Below are 22,637 nucleotides of genomic sequence, written 5' to 3' on the forward strand. Positions count from 1 at the left end.
GACTTAAGCTATATAAAAATGTGACTCAAGAATAAGCGAAGGCATGTTTCTTACCCGTTTAGCTAAAATCAGATAAAAAATAAAAGAATTTGCTTAAAAATGACTTCATCTGTTGAATATCACCTCAAGTCAGTTACTTCGATTTGACTTATTTCAATTCAAGGAAAGTCGGTATTCCTTTCCTTTTGCAAGACATGGGGTGTAAAGCACCCCCTTGCATCTGTTCAGTGTTTAAAATCATCTAGCTATTGATATTAATGCCAAAAAGGCAATTTTTTATATCTTGAATCGTTCTTGCTTTGGTATATTTGAGCAATTCTAAATATTGATTTAATTATTCTAAATTTAACAATTCTAAATATCTATTTAACAATTCTAAAAATTTATTTAATTATTCTAAATTTAACAATTCTAAATATCTGTTTCACAATTTTAAAAATTTATTTAATTATTCTAAATTTAACAATTCTAAATATCTATTTAACAATTCTAAATATCTATTTAACAATTCTAAATATCTATTTAACAATTCTAAATATCTATTTAACAATTCTAAATATCTATTTAACAATTCTAAAAATTTATTTAATTATTCTAAATTTAACAATTCTAAATATCTGTTTCACAATTTTAAAAATTTATTTAATTATTCTAAATTTAACAATTCTAAATATCTATTTAACAATTCTAAAAATTTATTTAGTTATTCTAAATTTAACAATTCTAAATATCTATTTAACAATTCTAAAAATTTATTTAATTATTCTAAATTTCACAATTCTAAAAATTTATTTCATTACTCTAAATTTAACAAATCTAAATATTTATTTATTTATTTGATTATTCAAAATATTTTGAATATTATCGAAATTTCGTATTACAACAAAAACTGATTAGTTCACAAGATAGCACAATAAAGTATGAGAGTAATACAGCATCAAGAACAGGATATTTGGGTTGTTTAATGTTATTGCAAGCCACCAACAAATAAGAAAGTAAGAATAATAAGTTTTTAATCAGTAAAAAATAAATTAATTAAACGAATATCGCAAAGTCAATCCAACAAGAAATTTTTAACCTTTCATTAAAAATGTATGCGGAAGTGACAGGCGAGAGTTCAATTTGTCTTGAATTTTAATTATCTGTTAAACTAAGTTCATTCTATTTAAAGATTAATGAAATAAAATTGCATAACTTTCATTTTATTAAAGATAGGATAAAGCGTCTTTGCTTTATCGTAAAGATAAGTGAACGTGTGCTTAGAATTTAAATGCGTTTATTTTTGCTGACAGAAGACACATAGTGATATTTTCAGTTATTTTATGTGGACGAATCCAGTTTTCTAGACGATTTCATTTCACAAGATTTAGTCTCAAATGTCCAATCTTTATCAGTGAAAATAAGATAAGTATAATATGTATTTTACATGAGTCTCAAACTATGAGCAAAAGGAAATCATATTTAAGAGAAGAAGAGTCTTATAGAAATTTCTAAAGAATTTTACGGAGCATGTTTTAACCATGAAGTGGCCAGAATATTTGTGTGGAATCCTAAATTTTAAGTCAGCAATAATTTGTGACTTGTCTTGTAAATATTTTTTTTCGTATCGTACGATATCTGATCTTATATAAGTAGTAAGAGACCGGCTTTCGAAGATTTTCTGAGGAAATCCCAAATTTTTGAGCTTTGATATGTGTTCTGAATAGAGACATAAATGTATCCGCTTGCTCGAATTTTGAATGTTATTTTCTATATTTTCGGGTTTCACAATAGAGCCTGATAAAGGGGAATTCACATGAAAATTTACAACCTGTTTCTTTGGCATTCAAATAAGCGGAAACCACGCTTTGTAAAGAAAGTAGAGCAAAACACAGTATCCTTACGACAAATTAGGTCGCAGAGCTCTGATGGTACGGTCTCATATTTGGCCTCTGAGAGCTCTAGGTTCGAGACACAATATCTTAGAAGAACGGTCGTTTAAGCTGATCTGGTGCGAGTTGAACCCATTAGAGCCAAATGTCCTTTCGCTGGTGCGGTATGGAAGTTTGGGGAGATTTATCAGTTCAGGTGTTGTCCTTGTCATCTGACAGCGGTTCAAAATTAGAAGGTTCTAACCAAAAAAGCCCTAATGTTACTTTAAAACGGCGCATTACTAAACTATTCTAAACCTTACGCCGTGCTATATGATAGGTGTGATTCATCCTCTATAAAAAGAATCTTTACTCAGTTCCATGCCCGTGATTGGCCATCCAGATATTCTGCACTAAGCCTGCGACTTCCCATCCTCGTACATGAAATGTCCTTGCTTTTGAAAATATAAAGCACTTTTTTGAATCGAGAAATTGCAGGTTTTACAAAGTAGACAATATCCGATTAATGAATGGACAAAAAATCTTTCACACTACTGACAGCCAATAATAATTATTACAGTCAAATTGAAAAAAATTACGTTTGCTGATATTATATTTATATCGTATCATATTTGATGAAATTCTTTAAAAATCTATTTTAAAGTTCATTTAAGTGTCGTAATTGGATTTATAAGTAAGTTACATATATTTCGACTATGTTTATCTCTTTACCTTTATCATGCTCTTGCATAAATCTTACTCTTCATCTATTTTGGCCTTGAATTAGACGTATAGATATATCAATGAAGTAAAATGTATGTTATTTGAAACTTTTGAGAAATATCATCCTAAAAGACAAATCTCGCTGCAAACATCGCTTTATTTTGATTGTGAATATGTATAGCAACGAGCAATTGAAATTGCTTTAAGCTAAGGGCGATTGCAATCTGATGCTTATGAGAAACTTACATGAAATTTGATAACCCATTTGATCATTGTAATGCAAATAAAAATACTGTTCGTCAGTGGATTCTGAGACGACCACATTTCGACGATTCCATCACATTAAGGGGTGAGACGCAAAACAATGAGCGCATTTCCGGTATTCACCTTTGACCTTGGATTTCCCCCATTAGATACTTTTTAGATCAATTTTTTTTCCACGTATACGTGAGTGTTGTGTTATTTCTGATCGCATTTTATTTTAACTCAAAATTTCGTATTGATATGGCTAGTTCAAGTGGTAAAAAAGCTTTCAAGAGTGGTACGAAGAAAATTTACATAATACCATTAAACATTGTGGCCAAGAAGCAGAAAATCGGGAATAAAAATATTGCCGAAAAAATTGAATAGCATATAAAAAAAAGTATTTTAATATAAAAAAGATCATTATTATTTTGTAAAAAATTAATTAAAAAATTTTAAGAACAGAAATTTTTTATTTATTCTTCATAATTTAATGTTTATGCCTCTTCCAATAAATAAAAATTGCTCTGATATTTTACTGTGCATTAGTACCTTTTTCCTTCTGTATTACTAATTATCTGCAATGTTTACGTCTCACAAAACCGCGAGTCTTTATTGTTAAATGGCAACATCTCCTCCTTTCATCTTTCCTCTTACCCCTACTTTGTCGAATTAAACCCATCCTAACGCATGCGCAAAAGTGCAGAGTGTTTTGCAATCCGTTGTCAAACAGTAGGTGAAATACGAATTAATATACTCAGCCATTCCAAGAGAAATTTGTTCTTGCGAGTCATTATATTTTTGTAATAAGATACAATACATGCGATGGTAACATAATTAATATTCTTTATGAAGAATGTTTTCTTTAATTGTGTTTGTCTAAAAGACATATAAATTTTATTTAATAACGAATGACTCTTCAGATAAATGATGTTCAAACAATGGAGTCATCATTTTAGCTTACTATCTTGTATACTTTTATTTTACATCATAGAAGTGGCATTATGGAAAGAGAAGTTGGAAGAGGGTACTTGTGCTCTGTCGCTAGTCCTATATAGACTATGAAGACAATTTTTTCTTCATATTTATCTTTTTAATTCTATAGGTATAACAAAAATTAGTTATTTAGTTAGTTTTATACGTGCCCTTTGAAAATACAAGACACTACAATCAATTTTTACAGAAAAAGGATAATAAAACACCAATACGTATTTTTTCACCTTTACCTAAAAATATAGAAAGTTATCTTCTAATCAATAATTTGGAAAAGTTGGAAGTTTTGAAAAATAAACAAAGACCACTTTTGCAATACAAGTAAAATATTTTTAAACTAATGGTCCGGAAAGTTTGTGAAAATGACAAGTAATATCCACTAAACACATATCCAGTAAGTCTGAGAGTTCTTGGACACTTTACAAAGTTATGTAAAAAATAATTAGAATTAATGGCATTCCTTCGATGGTATTATTACTGATTATACTTATAAAACTTTATTTCACATTTTTAACCCGATAGGTGGCGCTTTGTATGATCTAATGATGATTTAATGAGAAAACTCCATAATATTTATATCATGCGATTTTCAAAATTAAATTTCTTAAATTTTTAATGTGAGGGTCTCACAATAATTTGCATGGTTTAAAATAGTGTATTACTGTTGATATTCAGTTTATAATTCCTCAAGTGCTTGCAAATATTGACCTTAAAACTGAGTATCGTTTGGTCATAGTATCCCCAATCAAGGGATCTCACATTAAAATTTATTAATTTTATTATTCTAGAACAAGTAATTACAAACCTTCTATTTCTATACCTTATTGATTTTGTTTTTATATAATTTTAAAATCTGTTCAAAATTCTCGGATACACTGTATATTATCATCCAGTTTTGAAGCAACTCAGTATCTACTTTCGGATAGATTGGATAGTTTTAAACAGTGATAATATAACAAGGACTACGCTTGAAACGGGGAGGGAAAAACTGTACCCTTTAGGTCATGGATTTTGAGCATAACAGCCAATCACAATAATCCCTGTTTATACGGCTTAGTTCTGTGTTAACGGAGTGACTGCCTACAATTGTTTTTTTTTTTAAAGAAGACCATTTACTCGCATTTTACTGCTAAAAAGTAGAATCGATGATGTTAAAATGAAAATTCCTATCACAAATCTAAATTACACTGAAATAGAATCTTCTCGGAAAAATTTTTCTTCCGATATGTAGATAAGTAGTAGAGCATATTTTGAAATTTCAAATATTATGCGAAGAATGCATTTTTCACTCTAATGAACATTTTTCGGTCTAATGAACTTCAAGAATCAATCATTCTGCATAATCAAGCGATATCTGATCATCATTATTCTTTCAACTCATCCTAGAATATAAAAAAAAATTAGAAAGGGTTTTTAACTCAATGACATCTTGTATGCGAGTAATCAATTTATAAGCAATGGTGAAACCATATTTTAAAATTATCTCAAAAAAGGAAAATATTTCCCTATCGTTTATACATAAATCACTTGGACTTATAAAAAAAACGCTCCCGATAATGTTACTTGGCGTAATCGTGTGATATTTATAATCAATATTTTCTTAAATCATTCTAAGATACAGAAGAAAGAAAATTAGAAATTGATTTAAATTTAATGAAATATTTCTTCATGGAAATGCGTTTCAAAATTGCGAATACAAATGTATGCGAATAATCAATTATAAACGATTTTGAAATTATCTCATCAAGTGAAATTACTTCCTTATCGTTTATAAGCAAATCACTTAGAATTATGAAAAAACGCTTCTAATTGAATACTAACTTTTAAGTATGTTACTTGGAGTAATCGTGTGATATTCATCATCAACATTTTTTTAAAACCATCCTAAGATACAGAAGAAAGAAAATTAGAAATGGATTTAAATTTAATGAAATATTTTCTCTTGAAGTTACGTCTTAAAATTGCGAATATAAATGAATGTGAATAATCAATTTGTAAACGATTTTGAAATTATCTTAAAAGTTGAAAATACTTCCTTATCTTTTGTATAAAATTCTCTTTAATCTATCAAAATTATAGAATGCATTTCTAATTCTATAAATTTCTACTGCGTAGTTGTGAAGAAAAAGAGCTCTGTACTGCAAAAATTATTTATGATGCCATTTCTAAGCACCTTCCACTAATAAATTGCTTTATGGTAAAATATTCAAGAGAGGATAATGTTAATGCACGTGTGGAAAAGCTCAGGGTCAGGGTTCCAAAACAACCTTTGTTGAAACTCATTGATCAAGTCACGTATTTCTGGCATAGATGTAAAAAATTCAACATTGACTGTCTGTAAAAAGGAAACCGAGGATAACAAATATATACAGATTTTATAAACAAGTATTACAACGAACAGGTTTCAAAGTAACAGTGAAAAGTATATTTCAATGATACAATTTTTAAATTTTGTTAACACAAGCTAACTGAAGAAAAGAAGGATTAGAAAAGTTTATAATCTACTCCATTCAATTGCTTTTTAAGGTGACATCATTTTTCCCCATAAAGCGATAATAAATTCTGTTTCCGGAATTAGTAATTTTTTCTATTCGGGAATGTGAAGGACATCTGAGTTATTAAAATTTGCCAGCTTTTTTTTTTTTTTTTGCCTTTTTAATTTATTGCTGCTAATGACTTAATTACAGGTTTCATTATTAAAAATGATGCAATTTCATGCTTGGGTCAGACTAATCTAAGCTTAAGGGGTTAGCATTTGCTTCCATATTATAATTCGTGTTTTTAAATTTTATCTAATAAGCACATAATTTGGAAGTGGAGTAAGCTGTTACATTGATATAAATAGAACTTCTGTGGATGTTTTATATAAAGTAGGATTATTTTGTCCATTATACAACAATAAACTCAAATCAGCATTTCGAAAATCAAACTTTTCAGATGCCTTTCCTTCTAGGGCAACTTTAAATCCATTTCAGCAGTCCGAGACTGAAATCTCCCCGCTTAGACTATGTCATCGAACCATAAAACATTAAGTTGCTGACCAAAATATGAATGCCTTGGTCTGTTGGATTAGTCTTTTGAAAAACTGATCAATGCACACTTAGACATAATCTTTGATTTATAAAGATATTTGGAAAATTGCAATGTTTTCAGATTCTTTTTATCGTTTAAAGAAGCTTTAAATTCACTTATTTGGACATCATTTTGCTTCTTAGTTCGATATAGACCAATAGTAATGAAATTTGTTGACTCAGGCCTTAAATACCATGGTGGCCTGGTGGTAAGCTCTCGGCTTTGGAACCGGAGGGTTTCAGACTCGAGAACTTTCGCGCAAGCAGGTCAGGTGCGTGTTAAATCATTCGGATCCAAACGCCCTCCGGCTGTGGTGCGGAAGTTTAGAGAGGGAGTACCAGCTCAGGTGTCGTCCTCGCCATCTGACTGCGGTTTAAAATTCCGAGATCTGGCCTGAAATATCCCAATCTTTACTTTAAAATGGGGCGTTAATATAACTGAACTGATCAGGCTTTACTGAACTTTTAATCCTTGTGCCCCCTCCCCCAATTTTCATAGACCTCCATTTCGGATCTGCATGTGACAAAACCTTACGATGATAAATTTCCACAGTCAGAAAACATTAATCAGTAGTGCAATCCATTAGGTTCAAGCCAGGCTATGGGAGAATCTAAATACGTTTTGAAACTGTGCATTAATGATACATTTTAAACAAATGTGTTACTCCCGTGATGGGAAAAAATTGATAAAGATAGATATTTATTCACTATCAATGATGAAATTAATTCCTTTGAACAGCATAAAAAGATTTCCTTCGTTGAATGATGAGATTATTTTTGAACAGCTTCAAAGTGAACTTATTAATCTTTTCTATCATTTGAAATCACTAGAACAAAGTGCTTTTTCGCGCATTTCAGTTCCTAATTCGGATTGCAGATGATTTAATGGCAAAATGATCCAGGCACAAATGAATAATGAAACAATGATTTCAGTTAATTAATTAAAAATGAATAATCTGTAGCTTATGAATAATTTTAGGATAAAGATTAATTAAAATATTTCTAATTTGTCTTTTAAACTTTTAATATTTTCTAATTCCTCTTCTTTAATTTCTTTTAAATCTTCAACTCTAATTTTCTTTAATTTTTTTTCTATATTTTTATTTCTTTTAATTCCAAACACATAATAATTTGAATCGGAAAGAAATAACATTCCAAAACTAATAACAGAAAAGTGTGTATTCGCTTTACAAAATAAATTTAAACTAATTAGAAAATTCAAATTTATGCAATCTAGCCTTTATCTAATGAATTATTCAATATATCCTTTTCCTCCGTCATATTCTCGGTTAACTTCCCGTAGGAGGTATAAGTGCTTAAAATCTTTATTGAATAAGAGAAAACTTTATTGAATTTGAGAGGTTAGAAATATTTATTTCAGTTTCTCTATAGCAGAATTATAAAGAATTTTGTATAAAAATGTATACTATTCCGCAGTAATTTGATACACTCTAATAATTATCCAATATTTATAATTTATTTTAATTCAGCTAAAATCTAGATAAAATATTTTTACTACCTCACTGAAATGTCTATTTTCAATTTTTTTGAAATTCCTTAAAAGTCGGATATTCGAATACATTTTAAAAATTAGCTGATTTTATTCTTATAATATGCCACTGAATATAAATATTTGTAAAAGCTGAATTAAGAAATTGTAATTTTGAAAATATTATTAATCTCAGTTAAGTAAAGGTGACTCAGAATTAACGGAAGATTTGAATTGGCCATTGAATTGGAATATGAAAAAATCATTTGACTGCTGATAGTTTAGGGTTCGTAAAAAGGGAGCGTTACGCGATAGAACAACGTGTTAACGCAATATTAGAATTGAATAAAAAACGCAGTTTTTCTTTAAATTGTTATATTTTTATTGAATCGTAAAGTACATAGGATAGGGTTAAGTGTGGAATAACACATAGAGCAAATGGCCTCCGCGGCTTTGCTGGCACATACGGACTCTTTTGTCGAAATTTTCTATGACCATTTTGCATAAATGTGACTGAATTTTGTAGATGCAGCTTTGAATTTTCTCTTTCAATGCAAGCGTGCTTGTGGGCTTGTTGGCATAGATCTTTGACTTCAAATAACTCCATAAAAAAATCCAATGGTGTTAAATCACACGATCTAGGGGCCCAATTCTCAAATGTTTGAACTGTGGTTGCCATACTTTCATTATTTTTGAAATATTATTCAACGATGAAAACACATTCTATCGCGTAACGTTCCATTTTTATTAACCCTAAATTATCAGCCGTGAAATGTTTTTTTTAACAGGGTTGCCAATATTTTACTGCAAATATTTTACGGCGACAAATTCAAATCTTGCGTTAATGTTGGGACCCCCTTTACAATGCTATGATGATTTATGGAATAGAGAAACCATTAAAACAAAAGATAAATTAATTCATTTTCTTTTCTATAATGAATTAGTCGAGATATAGCGTACCCGATACAAAAGAATTTGAATAAAGAATATTCACAGAGGTCTGAAAATGAATTTCGTAAATCTGCTTCTATTGCCATGAAGTAAGACGAAATATGCACAGAATTAATCAATGGTTGTACAGTAACATTTAAATTTTAATGTACTGACAACTTAAAAAGCCATTGATTAAATTAGAAACTTGAATTAAACAAATATGGAAAAAAGAAAATAAATAAACAAAAAATATTTAAAAGGCTTTTAGATATTGCGCAGACACAATCGACTGAGTTTTTATCTAAAAATTTGGAGTCTGCAATTTGTTTTTACCGAAATATCTCATGACAACAGCTGCATCTTCAAAAGAAAGACAAAATCTTTGCAAGATTAAAAAAGAGATAACTGCTGCAATTTCTTAAACGAAAACGATGACGGTACAAAAGTACAAATATAACACAGTGCGTATTTGTTGCACTGAAAATTATATCGATTTGATATATTTTTTTGTTTAATGGGGCTTTTCAGAATTTCCATCATAGATTGTATGATGACGCTGTATGTGATTATGATTAACCATGTAGATGGAGATATTCATGGTATTCATTCAGCGGTATTCATTTAATTAACATATAATATGATAATTAAATGAATACCGCTGAATTTAATTAATTATTTATTTAAAAATTAAACAAAACTGATAGTTATAGCAATGATTATAGTTATTTATATGATAATAAATTCGTAAGCTATTACAGTTTTTTTCAGAGAGCTATAATTCTGATGTTTTAGCGCGTATTTTACACACACACACAAAAAAAAGAAATCGAAGCACTTGAAGTGATTTATTTATCATTCAATTCCTGTCTCCATTAATATTTACTGAAACTTTCGCATATTAGAGATTCTTTATAATATCTTGATTTGTCAAATATAAAAAATGTTGCTGAACTTTTCATTCTTTATTAAATTAAATGCCGTTCCGAATAATTTAATGATTGATTTACAGATAAAAAGTACTAGCATTCAATGTATTTAGAGCTGATTGGTAAGAAGGAGCTACAGTATTTAGATAAAAATCCTGTTTCGGAACAAAAAGAGGGCTATCCTGGAAGGAACCATGTAATTTTGGTCAAATGACAAAAACGACACTCTCACTTTCCTATCCTCCATTCCACATCAAAGAAAAGACACTTGGCCCTCAACAGATTTCACGTCCACTAGATCTGTACACATGTCAGATATTTCGTAAAATTGGGTCTCTAATACCCAATCCTCCGGTGCGAGATCGAAATACTGTTTTAGATTCAAGAGTTTTAGAAGGTGACAGATACTTTAAGTAGTGGAAACTCGACAGTGCAATAAGAGCTATGGGAGGCCTCATTATAGTCAATGACATAATGCATGTTTTCATAAGGTTTTAGACTGCGGAGAGAGCTCTAAATCAAGGCAAAACTCTTCTTAAACATAGAGCTTCATATTCAAAGAAATCCATTATTAGAATTTTAAACTTAATTCTGTAGAAATATGTCTAGTTCTATTAACATATGTTCGTATTACAGCTAGTACCATTTAACTGAGTGTAATAATGCATATTTTCAATTTCTCGGCACTGTAATCTTAAGTTGCCATTGTCAGAAGAAAGAATAATACTAAAACTATTTTCCTTTTTTTAGGGGGGGGGAGACGAAAATAAACGAAATGATGCACAAAGACACGGATATCATTAAAGAATATTCTGTATTTTTATGAAATTTTTAAATTGCAAGATTACGAAAAAAGGCCAATTATTGTTATGAAAATATGGATCAATAATAGTCTAAAGTTGTAGCAATTACTGCATAACTTTTACATAAAAATTATTAACATTTTTTTAAATGTAATCTAAGGAAACTGAAAGCAACTTTTTACTTCCTGTTCAAGTTACAAAAGTTTTTTTTCCTTCTTTTCAGTCATTGACCTTTTCTTATTAAATCAGTATACTCTTATAACAACACATAAAAATTGATATAAAACAGTTATAAAGTCAATTTACTTTACAGTCAGTGTCAAACCAAAGTAAAATCATAGTTTTTTTGGTATGTCATTTTATACATTTAAAACACTCTGCCTTTTTAAAAGTAAAGAAGAAATAAAGTGTTAATACGAAACTAAAAATATATTATAATATATACTAATTACATCAAGTAATTGACAGTTCCAGGCACAAAGAAAAGCAGTTTATGCTAATTGAACCAATAACTGACATGAATGTTCAACTCAATAATTTCATCAAACAAAGAAAACATAGTTTAATCTTTCAGTAATATTTACAAGCTGAAGACTGTATCTATAGAGGAATAGAAATGATTTGAAGTTAAAAACGATTCCTTTTTTACAGAAATTTTGAATTAACATTATATTGCATTCTATATTAACATTATATTACATTCTATATTAACATTATTAATATATTAGTAACATTTACAGAAATGGGAAATTGAAATCTTTTAATCAAGTAATTACAAATTAGAATGTAAGTCAAAGCGAAGAGAACCTGTATGATATTAATATTTAATTAATTTTCTTAACTTTCCACCAAGTGCGTATATGTGAGAGATGCACTACAGAAGAATTTCTTTTTATGTCTTTTTACCTCAGATACGAAAGCATGACTTTGACTATTTTTGCAGCTTTTTTTTTAACTAGCAGTTTTCGGAATTCTAGGCTTTAATAAAACTCCGAGATTCTGCTATTTGTATTTCAGAGATTCGCGAAATCGTTGACGTAAGTTTATGCTGTATCTTCTTTTATTTTCCATTTTCAATAAATAAATAAATAAAATAAAATAAAAAAATACGTGATTTAAAAAAAAATAATGTAACTGCAATCAATATCTACATTATTCATTTGGCAAACGATAAAAAAAGGCCGCTCATAAGGAAATATCTATTAAAACTGACAAACGCTCTTATGAAAGAATGTGATGAGCGAAGATCGCCTTCTTCTTTGAAACTAACAGAGTTAAAAGGAAAAACAGAACTAGATTTTGAAACAATGAATGATTTATCATCAAATAATGTAGCTGCAATCAATATCTACATTATTCATTTCGCAAACGATAAAGAAAAGCCGCCCAGAAGGAAATATCTATAAAATCTGGCAAACGCTCCTATGAAAGAATACGGTGATCGAAGAAAGTTTTCCTCTTTACAAAGCAAATTGAAACTAATAGTGTTGAAAAGAAAAGCAGAACTAGAATTTGAAAAAGTTAATGATGTATCATCAAGGGAAAAAAATGTAAAACCACTAAAATAACACACACACTAGATTCACAAAAGTTTAGCTGTGAGATTTACCTGAAATTTATATTAGATCATCTTAAGTACATTTGCGAGGACTGCAAAAAAAGACAGCATGAAACTTATTTCATAATTTTTATATCTAAATTTCAATTTATCTAATGTTCTATTTAGATATAACAATTTTTACAATATAATAACAATATAATCCATATTGTTTTTGCGGCATTTTATTGCAAACATTTCAATTGAAATATTGGCACTTAAATTATTATCTATTTAAATTTATCTGTTTTATTTTCACGCCATTTAGCTAGTTCTTTGGTCATTTTATATTGTTTTTGTGTTGTAAGATTATACTGTTTTACACAGCTGTAAGATTACGCTCGTTTTTTAAATAAAAATTGTCTAAAACAATTGTACTTATTGACATGTATCTAATTAAAATCAAGTTTTAAAAATTAATATCTTAAAAATTTATATCTTATGATAGCCTAACTAGGAAATAAGTGCGTCCTTTCATTTTGGTATAGAGAACTCCTTTCGACGTTCACTAGAAGGTTAATAAACTGAAAAAATACCTTAATTTTATTACAGGTCATTTAAGGAAACAGAAGTTTTATTTTATAATGCACTTACTAATTTATACCTCCTTCAATTTACTACCTCTTTCAAAATCCTAAGGTTCATTCTTAGAAATCTTAGTACAGTTTAAAAATGGGCAGTTATTTTAACAAGGCATACTCAATTACTTTATAAATTTTTTCGTCTCATTCAAGTTTTTTTTTTCTTTTAGAAGCGCAATGTTGAAATCGTATTGAATTGCAGATTTTATCAGTTTTTTATTCAATACCATGTCGCTTATATTCCATCATTTTCTCCATAGTCACAATTACCTTTTAACATAGTTTCGTTGAATTCTGTGCTTACAATTGATGCCACCCTCTTTTCTCTTTCTTTCTCAGCTGATGAAATCAGGAGAACTTTCCGATTTCTTTCCTTATAAATTGTTTCACACACGACATTTTGTTTTAGTTTTTTGGTTCTGCATTGTCCTTCTTTGTTTCTTTTTTTATTTCGTGTCTTAGAAGTTTCCTATTCTTCAATGTCTGCTTTTTTGTTATCTTATTTAGATTACAGTTTTGTTTTAATTCAGGATACAATATAATTATCCTTTTAGCATTGAGAATTCTTCCGAGGTAAAATGGAACTTTTTTTTGATAATACAGATAATTTGAAAGAATTCTACCTTTTACGCACACTAAGCTTTCTAATCTGCTGTTCAAAATATCCTTGTAGACAATTGGGCAATAAAGGATATGTCAAAGGAGTTGGACTTAGAACAAAACATTTTGTAAGCTCTATTACCCAAACATTTGCAAAGCCTTAGACAATTTTACTTCCATCACAAAATGTCTTTTTCTAATGTTTTCACTAACGTAGTTCTTCAAGTGTCAAAAGCTTACATAAAGTACACCTTTGCAGAGGAACTCTGAAATAATGTATCTTGCAGCACATCAATATTTCAGTTGAAATATGCCTTTTTCATATCGTGTCGTTTTCATTTCTTCTGTAGTATACTGCTATTAATATTCTCTAAAAGAAACCTGCCCTTCACTAGCTTCTAACATTAGCTGAGGTACTTAAAAATTTACTGGGTCGCAGTGGATTGGTTTCGGCTTCGGAACGGAAGGATTTAGGTTCGAGGCCAGACTCCACCGAAGAACATTAGTGTAAGCTGGTCTAGTGCACGTTAAATCCGTCGGGACCAAACGTCATCCAACTAGTGTAGTGTAGAAGTTTGGAGAGGGAGGTAGCTCTGGTGTTGTGCTCGTCATCTTACCACTGTTCAAAATTACGAGATCCATCCCAAAATAGCCCTAGTGTTGCTTTAGAACTGGACGTTAATATAACTAAATTAATAATTTACTTTTCAACTGAGAATTTATAAATTAATCCGGTTCTATCTCAGATTTTAATGGGAATTTCTGAGTCCTACTGGTAGAATCTCTGCCTGAGGATTCAAAACTCAATTCCACCGAAAGTCTGCCGTGTGAAGGGGCTCAATGCGCTTCAAATTTGTCATTGACCAAACGCTTATATGGGGCTCGCATGAAAAGAGATGCTGGTTCATGCATCATCCTCGTTAAAATTTTGTATGGGGCTCGCATGAAAAGATGCAGATTCATGCATTATCCTCGTTAAAATTTCGAAGTCCATCCTAAAATAGCCCTCATTTACTTTTAATTGGGACTTAATATAACTAAATTAAGCTAAAACTTTCAAATCAATATCATTTTCATCTTAATACATTGAAGGTACCGACATTCATATATAAATAACATTAACATTTTTTAGTTAAAAATTTTAGCTTCTAAACATTTTAGATTATTTAAAGGAGATATTTGACCTTCTCGAAAGGGATATTCTATATACTTTTTAATTTAGACCTGAAATTGTTATTTCTGAGTTCTGAAATAAATTCATTTTATCGTTAGCAATGTTTCTAAAAATGTCCAGGTTAAGTTTTGACTCATTATCATGTAATCTTAGTGTTTATTTTGTTGTACCAGAAGGCCAGATTATTTGAAAAACAAGAAAAAAGTTAATAAGGTCCTTTAATAACACTTAAAATATGACCCAACTACTGTCGTTAAAATATTTTGTGTTTTATAATCTACATTTAAAAGGATCTGTCCATTAAAATGCAATAATATCTCTGTTTACATTAAATTTTGTTTTCGATTTTTTTCCCATGAAAAATTTATTTCGGTTTTCATTGATTATTTCCGATTTCATAGGCTTGCCCATCCGACCTTATTGCTAATTTTCGTATTCCTATTAGGTATGGCTTTGTTTATCAGAGTGTTTAGTATTCCAGATTGGACCTTGAAATCTGCGACTTTTTTCAATGGCGTGATTATGGGGAAAATGGAAGTATATATGCCACTAGCACTAGTCTTAGGGATATAATTTCTAAGCATTTATGCCATTTTATAATGGCAAGCAAGAAAAGAAAAGAAAAAAAAAATCTACCATATCACACACGACCACAGAGGGTGAAAAGATCAAGTTATATCCCTGGAGCCATATAACCTCACTAAGCCACTAATTTCTCTTCCAAAGCATAACTACTTTCTCTGACATCTTTGCATCTCTTTCTTATTTTATTATCGTCTTCTAAAAGCTATAAAGAGAGCTAAAAATGTATAAAAATGTAAATGCCACCTTAAATATCCATCCATTCTTTTAAATATTTATTTTATTTTAATTCCTTATTTTTTGGTATTGAATAGATTTACTCACTGCAAAATGTGCTTTTGGTAATATTTTGGAGTATTTAAAGCGAATTAAAGGAATTTACGTTTATTCATATGAAAATAATGATCTCGGTTTTCGTTGATTGCGTTTCCGATTATTGTTTTTGTATAATTTACTGACGAAATTCCAGGTCCACTATATTTACAGCTGATAAACAAGGGTTAATTCTCTTTAATAATTTCTATCAATAAATCAAAAAGTCATAAATTAGTCCTTATTTTTTAAAATTAAATTTCCATTTGTTAAATCTTTCTTCATTAATGAATTTTTGCTTTCGACTTTTTTTTTATATGAGGCTGGAGGCTGAAAATGCATAATTATTTCCTTAATGTTTTTAGTATTAACTCTATATTTATTCTCTATAAAGTATATTTTTGGTATTACGTTGTAGCATCTAAAATGAGTTAATTAGTTGTATAATTATTTATATGAAAATAATTGATTAGGTTTTGAATTTCGTCGATTGTTTCCGAATGAATTATCTACGAAATTTCATGTATCACCATATTTATAATTTATAAATCTACAGGCGTTAATTTTCTTTAGCAACATCTATTAATAAATCAAAGAATATCCTTTTTTTTCTACAAAATTAAACTTTCATTAGTAATTCTTTCTCCATTCATGAATTTCTGCTTTTCAATTTTTTCGTACTGGTCTGGAAAATTGAAAATGTGAAATTTTGTATGTTGAAAATCATTTATCTCTTCAGCACAGTTTTCGAAAGGTTTAAAACGTATGCCTGTCTAGAAAAGTAATAAATAGTTACTCTGACAGTTAGATTTGTTTTATTTTCACTGAGCCAAGAATGCAACAAGTTTATAATGTATTCAATAAAATAATCAATAGACATACATCAATCGTGTGTTTTGACATTGCCTTGTCCTTAGGAATCTGATTATATAAAAGACCCATTCGTATTAATAGATTGAAAAGGTTGCCGCAATGAAATCATAGGTTATCAAAACTATGAACCAATGCTTTTTATTAAACATTTTTATTTAACTTGATTTGTTTCCTGTTTGCAAAGATGGAACTTAGTAATAGATTTTCCACTCCCTCCTTGATGATCTAGAGTTCTAAATTTTTTTCTCTGATGCATTTTCCATGCCAATTCTCTATTTGAGTATTTTCAGAACTTAATTATCCTTTTACCGATTTGCTGAATTAAATTTTGGTTCTAAAGCAGTGGCGGCACCTTATAAAATATTTTAGGAAAATACCTTTCAAGATCAAAATTGGAAAATAACTGAAGTAAAAAAAACGCGGCTGTTTAGTACACTTATAAAAGTGAACTCGCATATGAGCTGTTTTTAATTCATTTTGTCATTAAATCTAAGTATAGGCTAATTATTTTCTCTTAAGAGGCAGAGGTTATAGTTTCATTTCGTACTTTGAAGGAAAATTATTTCTCCCAAATAAACACATTTGTTCGTTATTTTAAAATATTTCCCAAAACCGTTAGTTTTCAAAAGTATTAGTAGTTGCGTGTTCCATCAAAGAAAGGCAGGTAATTTTTCGCAATAACTGAAATCCTACTAATTAGATATAACTTTCATTCGCCCGTGATATTTGTTATAGAACAACTCCAATTATGTATTAAACAGAAATCAGACTGAATTGTATGGTCGGATAAATCTCAGATATTGAATAAATTATACTTTAGATACAGAAAAACTTAAATCTAATTCGTAAAATTACGTAACAAGCATAAGATTCAGAAAACCAAATATTGTCAGATTTACATAAAGTTTAGTTTAATAAATGTCTCGTTTTCGCTATTAAAAGAAAGTTTTCATTATTTTGAGCCGCAATCCAATAAGAAGGAAGATGCATGAGCTAGGATCCTCTATTGTCGAAACCATTACGCCACTGCGACCCAAAATTTATATTTAAAAATAAATTAAAAATTAAGTTATATTGGAATGTCAGCTATGTATAAATAATGCCAACGCAATATTATTTCAATTTAGCGACTCACCATTTGCGGCTAAAAATCACAGCTTCTGTTAGTGAAAAAACTGCGCTGTGCTGTAATCACGCTTCAATTTCTATTTATTCGATTTTGTCATTATTGGTTTTTCAATCAAAGTTAATTGAAGTTTTATACTATAATCAACCCATAATTTCCAGTATAATTAAGCGAATAACGAAATGTCAGTTCGCAAATCAAATGATACATTCATCATTGGTTGTTGGTTTAGTTTAGTTATAATAACGTCCCGTTGTAAAACAACACTAGTGCTATTTGGGGTCGAACTTCGTAGTTTTGAACCGCTGTCAGATGACGGGGACGACACCTGAGCTGGCACCCCCCTCTCCACACCACACCACACAACGGGAAGACGTTTGACCCTGACTCTAAAAGATGCTCTATTTAAATTTACGGTAACTGAAAAACCCACGTTTGTAATGAGAGATCATTCAGTAAATCCGTTTCACCAACATTTGTTCCACATTATTAAAAATAATATATGACTTTATTATCAGCGTAGATTAGAATTTTGGCTTTACATTATATGTATAAAACATGAGAACATCATAATTTCTGGCCACCGAGAAAGGTGTGGGAAAAAAACATCACATTTTCTGCTATATCTGCCGCATTTTGGCGACAAATGCTAAATTATGTGATGAAAACCGGATTTGGCTTTTGTTGAAAATCCAATCAGCCGTTCATAAAACATTCTCTATAATGTTGGATGCTTCGATAAATATTTTATTACTCTTTAATTTCAAAGGACTTCTTAGATTTATTTGCTTTCTAATTACTGTTTCTGAAAAATTACATTCATTTGATGAGTTAATTTCTAGATCCAGTTACGTTAACCCCAGGTATACGATTCGTATTTATACTTTTGCAACAGTTGATATCTACTACTATATATTGGATATCCCTTTAATTCTTTTACATTTGTTGATATCTACTACTATATAATGGATATCCCTTTAATTCTTCTACATTTGTTGATATCTACTACTATATAATGGATATCTCTTTAATTCTTCTACATTTGTTGATATCTACTACTATATAATGGATATCCCTTTAATTCTACATTTGTTGATATCTACTACTATATAATGGATATCCCTTCAATTCTTTTACATTTGTTGACATCTACGACTATATAATGGATATCTTTTTAATTTTTTTATAATTATTGATATCTAAAGTTATCTACAGGATATTCCTCCAATATTTTATTTTCCCACAGATGAAGTATAGAGAAAGTATTGTAATCGGCAAAAAATTCAAACTCGGGATTTTCACAAATATCCACGTTTTCCAAAACACCAAAACACATTTTTGGCATTATGTCTATCGGTGAATACAATAACTTTGTAACGCTTTGAGCTAAATGCATGAAATTATGTGTATGAATTTTTGCACCAAATATGGAGATTTCTTTCAAATTTTGTGCAAAATCTATTCAGAGGGAATCTGCCTGTTCGGGTATCCGAATTCAAATAACCACTATGATTATAATAAGAAGAGATATAAAAGAATAAATTTAATACAAAGATTCAGCATCTGAAAGGTAATTATTTTTCAAATTTCAGACCAAATTTGCCAAGAGGTGGCCTCCTGTCGTTAGTAATTTCAGAAACATGTGAAAGCCATAACTGAAAACGCAATGACTTAAATATGTGAAATTTAGTATGTGATTTTGTGACTACAATTTTAATTCTGTGTTATATTTTGGCTTCAATCGGGTGGTTGGTTGATTTAGGTTTTTAACACAAGGGGTGTTTTTGATCATACTGCGCCATGCATATGTTAAAATGGGAAATAGTTAAATTTTTTCCAATTTTGCAAAAAATTAAGTATGGTTACTATATACTACATAAAGCAATTAAAATTTGAATGTAAACGGAAGATGTAATTTAGGCATTAAAAAGAATATTAAAAAATCGAAAATTGATGGAGTGGAATATATTTTGAAAGATGTATAAAGGTAAAGGCAAGTTCAATCCGATGGAAAATTGCGTCTAAAACACAAATTCAGTTTTCAGGTACTATTAACTGCCCCCCCCCCCCCAAAAAAAAAAGTCGTCAATGATGACATAAATTCAGTAAAATGCTAAATTCACGCTAGACATCAAAGTTTTTTTTAACTATTGTTCGCAAGGCATTCACTGGCTCACCTAATACAAAATGTTTTGGAAAAACCATTCCGATGACTTCAAATTAGTGATGTCTAATGCCATCTATTAGATATCCACCCGGAGGGCAAATTAAACATGGAAACGAGAAACTGCTGATAAATATGTAGATCCTCGCTTACAAGGGAGATATAATAACAGTTTTGTTGTTGTGTTGCCCACTTTCCAATGACGGGGTGTGGGGGGGGGGGGAGAGGTGCATGTGTAAGTGATTGCCATATTGCAAATAAGCACAGTATCCATGTTATTATCCAGTTATACGGTTAAGGGGAATCTCTAAATTTTTTTTTCAATAGAAAATGACCAAGAAAAAAGTTATTTTTTATTATTAATTCCAATAGAAAATAAATAAAATGGAAAAAATAGTACATATTTTGAAGTTGCATAAGATGTAATTATGTTCTCTAAAATTAAATACGAATGATAGCAGTTTAAAACTTTTTGTTGCCTTAATTCTTTATATGGGAATTTTTTCCCAGAATGATGATTCACTAATATTTTTCCTTGAATTTAGCTTTCTTTAAGGAAAGAAACTCATTTAAATTTATTCATAAGATTTATTTTATTTTCAATCTGATTTTTGGGGGGTGGGGTGGGGTAGGGGGGAGTAACTTTCCCTCGTGGGTTATTATTAGAGCATTGAAGGTTAAAGATAAAATTAACCGACTTACCCATTGCAAATAAGTAAACAACAGTAGCAACAAACAACAAGCAATATTTAGTTTTCTTTAATCTCTACAGGAACGAATTTCTTAAAATAAAAAAAGGATTTAATTTTTCTTGTTTGAAAACAGTTTTTTATTTCAAATCAGTGACATTTCAATGACCCAGTAAAAATTGAAATCAATTTTCTGAATTTTTATCTTCCGATCTGACACATTTTCCCCTCCATTTAGAATTAATTTAATTTAAACAAGAATTAAACGTGCACATGTTTGACGATGCCCTTGCAGAGTCTGAATAAATTGATTAACGTCTTCCTACGAAATAAAAAAAAAGTTTAAATTCTTATTTTTTTTTTAAAAAAAGAAAGTGCTGCATGTTTGCTACTAATGCATTTTACTTTCTTTTATTGGAATAATTAGCAGATAACTGATGTAACACAAGATTGAATTTTTTTCAGGTATAGCTTTGTTGATAAAAATGAGGACATCATGAAGAATTTAATTATGTTTTATTTTAGTCAATTTTTTTAAACGTGTGAATAATTAATTATCTGATTAATCTGTTCAACGTGATCAGATGTACCAATTTTCTTCTCACTTAAATTTCCGTTCGTTATATTTATCATTGAATCAAATGACTTTTACATTTTTACATATTGTTGTATCGCTTTGATTTTCTTCCTGTTCGTAAAGATGGCATTTTATAGCTGATTTCTCTCACTCTTCTTTATGTATTACAGTTATAAAATTCATTGATGATAGAACACTTTTTAATATTTTCAGATATTAAGTCATCAACTAATCGATTTATTTAATTAAGTTTTGATTCATTATGAATGGCTCCACCTGGTAATGAATTTGCGAAAAAACTGATTTCCAGATTTTGTAATGTTTAAAATAATGAATTATAAATTAAAGATTAAAAAATTAAAAAAAAACATTGAAAGTTAAAAAAAAAACATTTTAGGACGCTTATAAAAGTTTGTTTTTAAATACACAATTTTTTAAAGTTTATTTCATTTTTAAATGCATTTTTGTAAATTCAAGTAATTTTGTCGGTATTTTCAAGTAATTTTTATATTTCAATGCATTAATTTATTGAGAGATCATTCACTTTTAAACAGCCAACGCAGTTTCGAATATAATGCATGCGCAAGCAGCTCTTAACTCACAAAAAAGATACAGCAATAAATATGTAGTTCCGAAACCTATTTATGGGTCCAATCAAAAGCAATACTCGCGGATATCAGAATTTTGCCCTATAAGATTTATGTAATGGTCAAAACTCAATTCCAGAGAAAATTCCCTGGATTATTAAAACATGAATCATGACTATTAGATTTGAATTCAGACTCATCTTTACAAAAAAAATTTTGCTCACTTATTCGAAATCTATGCCTATTTTGATTAAAAAAGTCAAGTAAATAGTTCCTTTAAAATCTAATGTTACCTAACTGAGTTGTCAAGAATCTTTTTGAATGGTCTCCCACTTCTTTGTTTCCTAGCAAATTCCATGCAGAATTCTTTGAAAGGCCGATATTTTAATTCATAAAGACTCTTGGCAATACTTGAAACCCTATGAATCCCCTTCAGTCCCTACGAATCTGACCCCGTGAATGCAATCCATATAAATCCATCTGGTGAGGATATTTAAGGTCGATCATTAATTTTGCTTGATACTAAATTCCATGCTTAATATTCCTCTTTGAAAGAAGCTAATATGTCTTTGAATCTTTGTTTTGGGATTGGTACTAGAGGTTTCATTCGAAGTATAGTTTGTTGTTGTCAATACTTGAAACCCTATGAATCCCCTTCAATCATTATGAATCCAACCCTATGAATTTAATCCCTATGAATCCATCTGTTGAGGTTGTTTAAAGTAGATAATTAATTTTGCTTGA

Source organism: Argiope bruennichi, chromosome X1 (genome assembly GCF_947563725.1).
Source record: "Argiope bruennichi chromosome X1, qqArgBrue1.1, whole genome shotgun sequence".
NCBI lineage: Eukaryota > Metazoa > Arthropoda > Arachnida > Araneae > Araneidae > Argiope > Argiope bruennichi.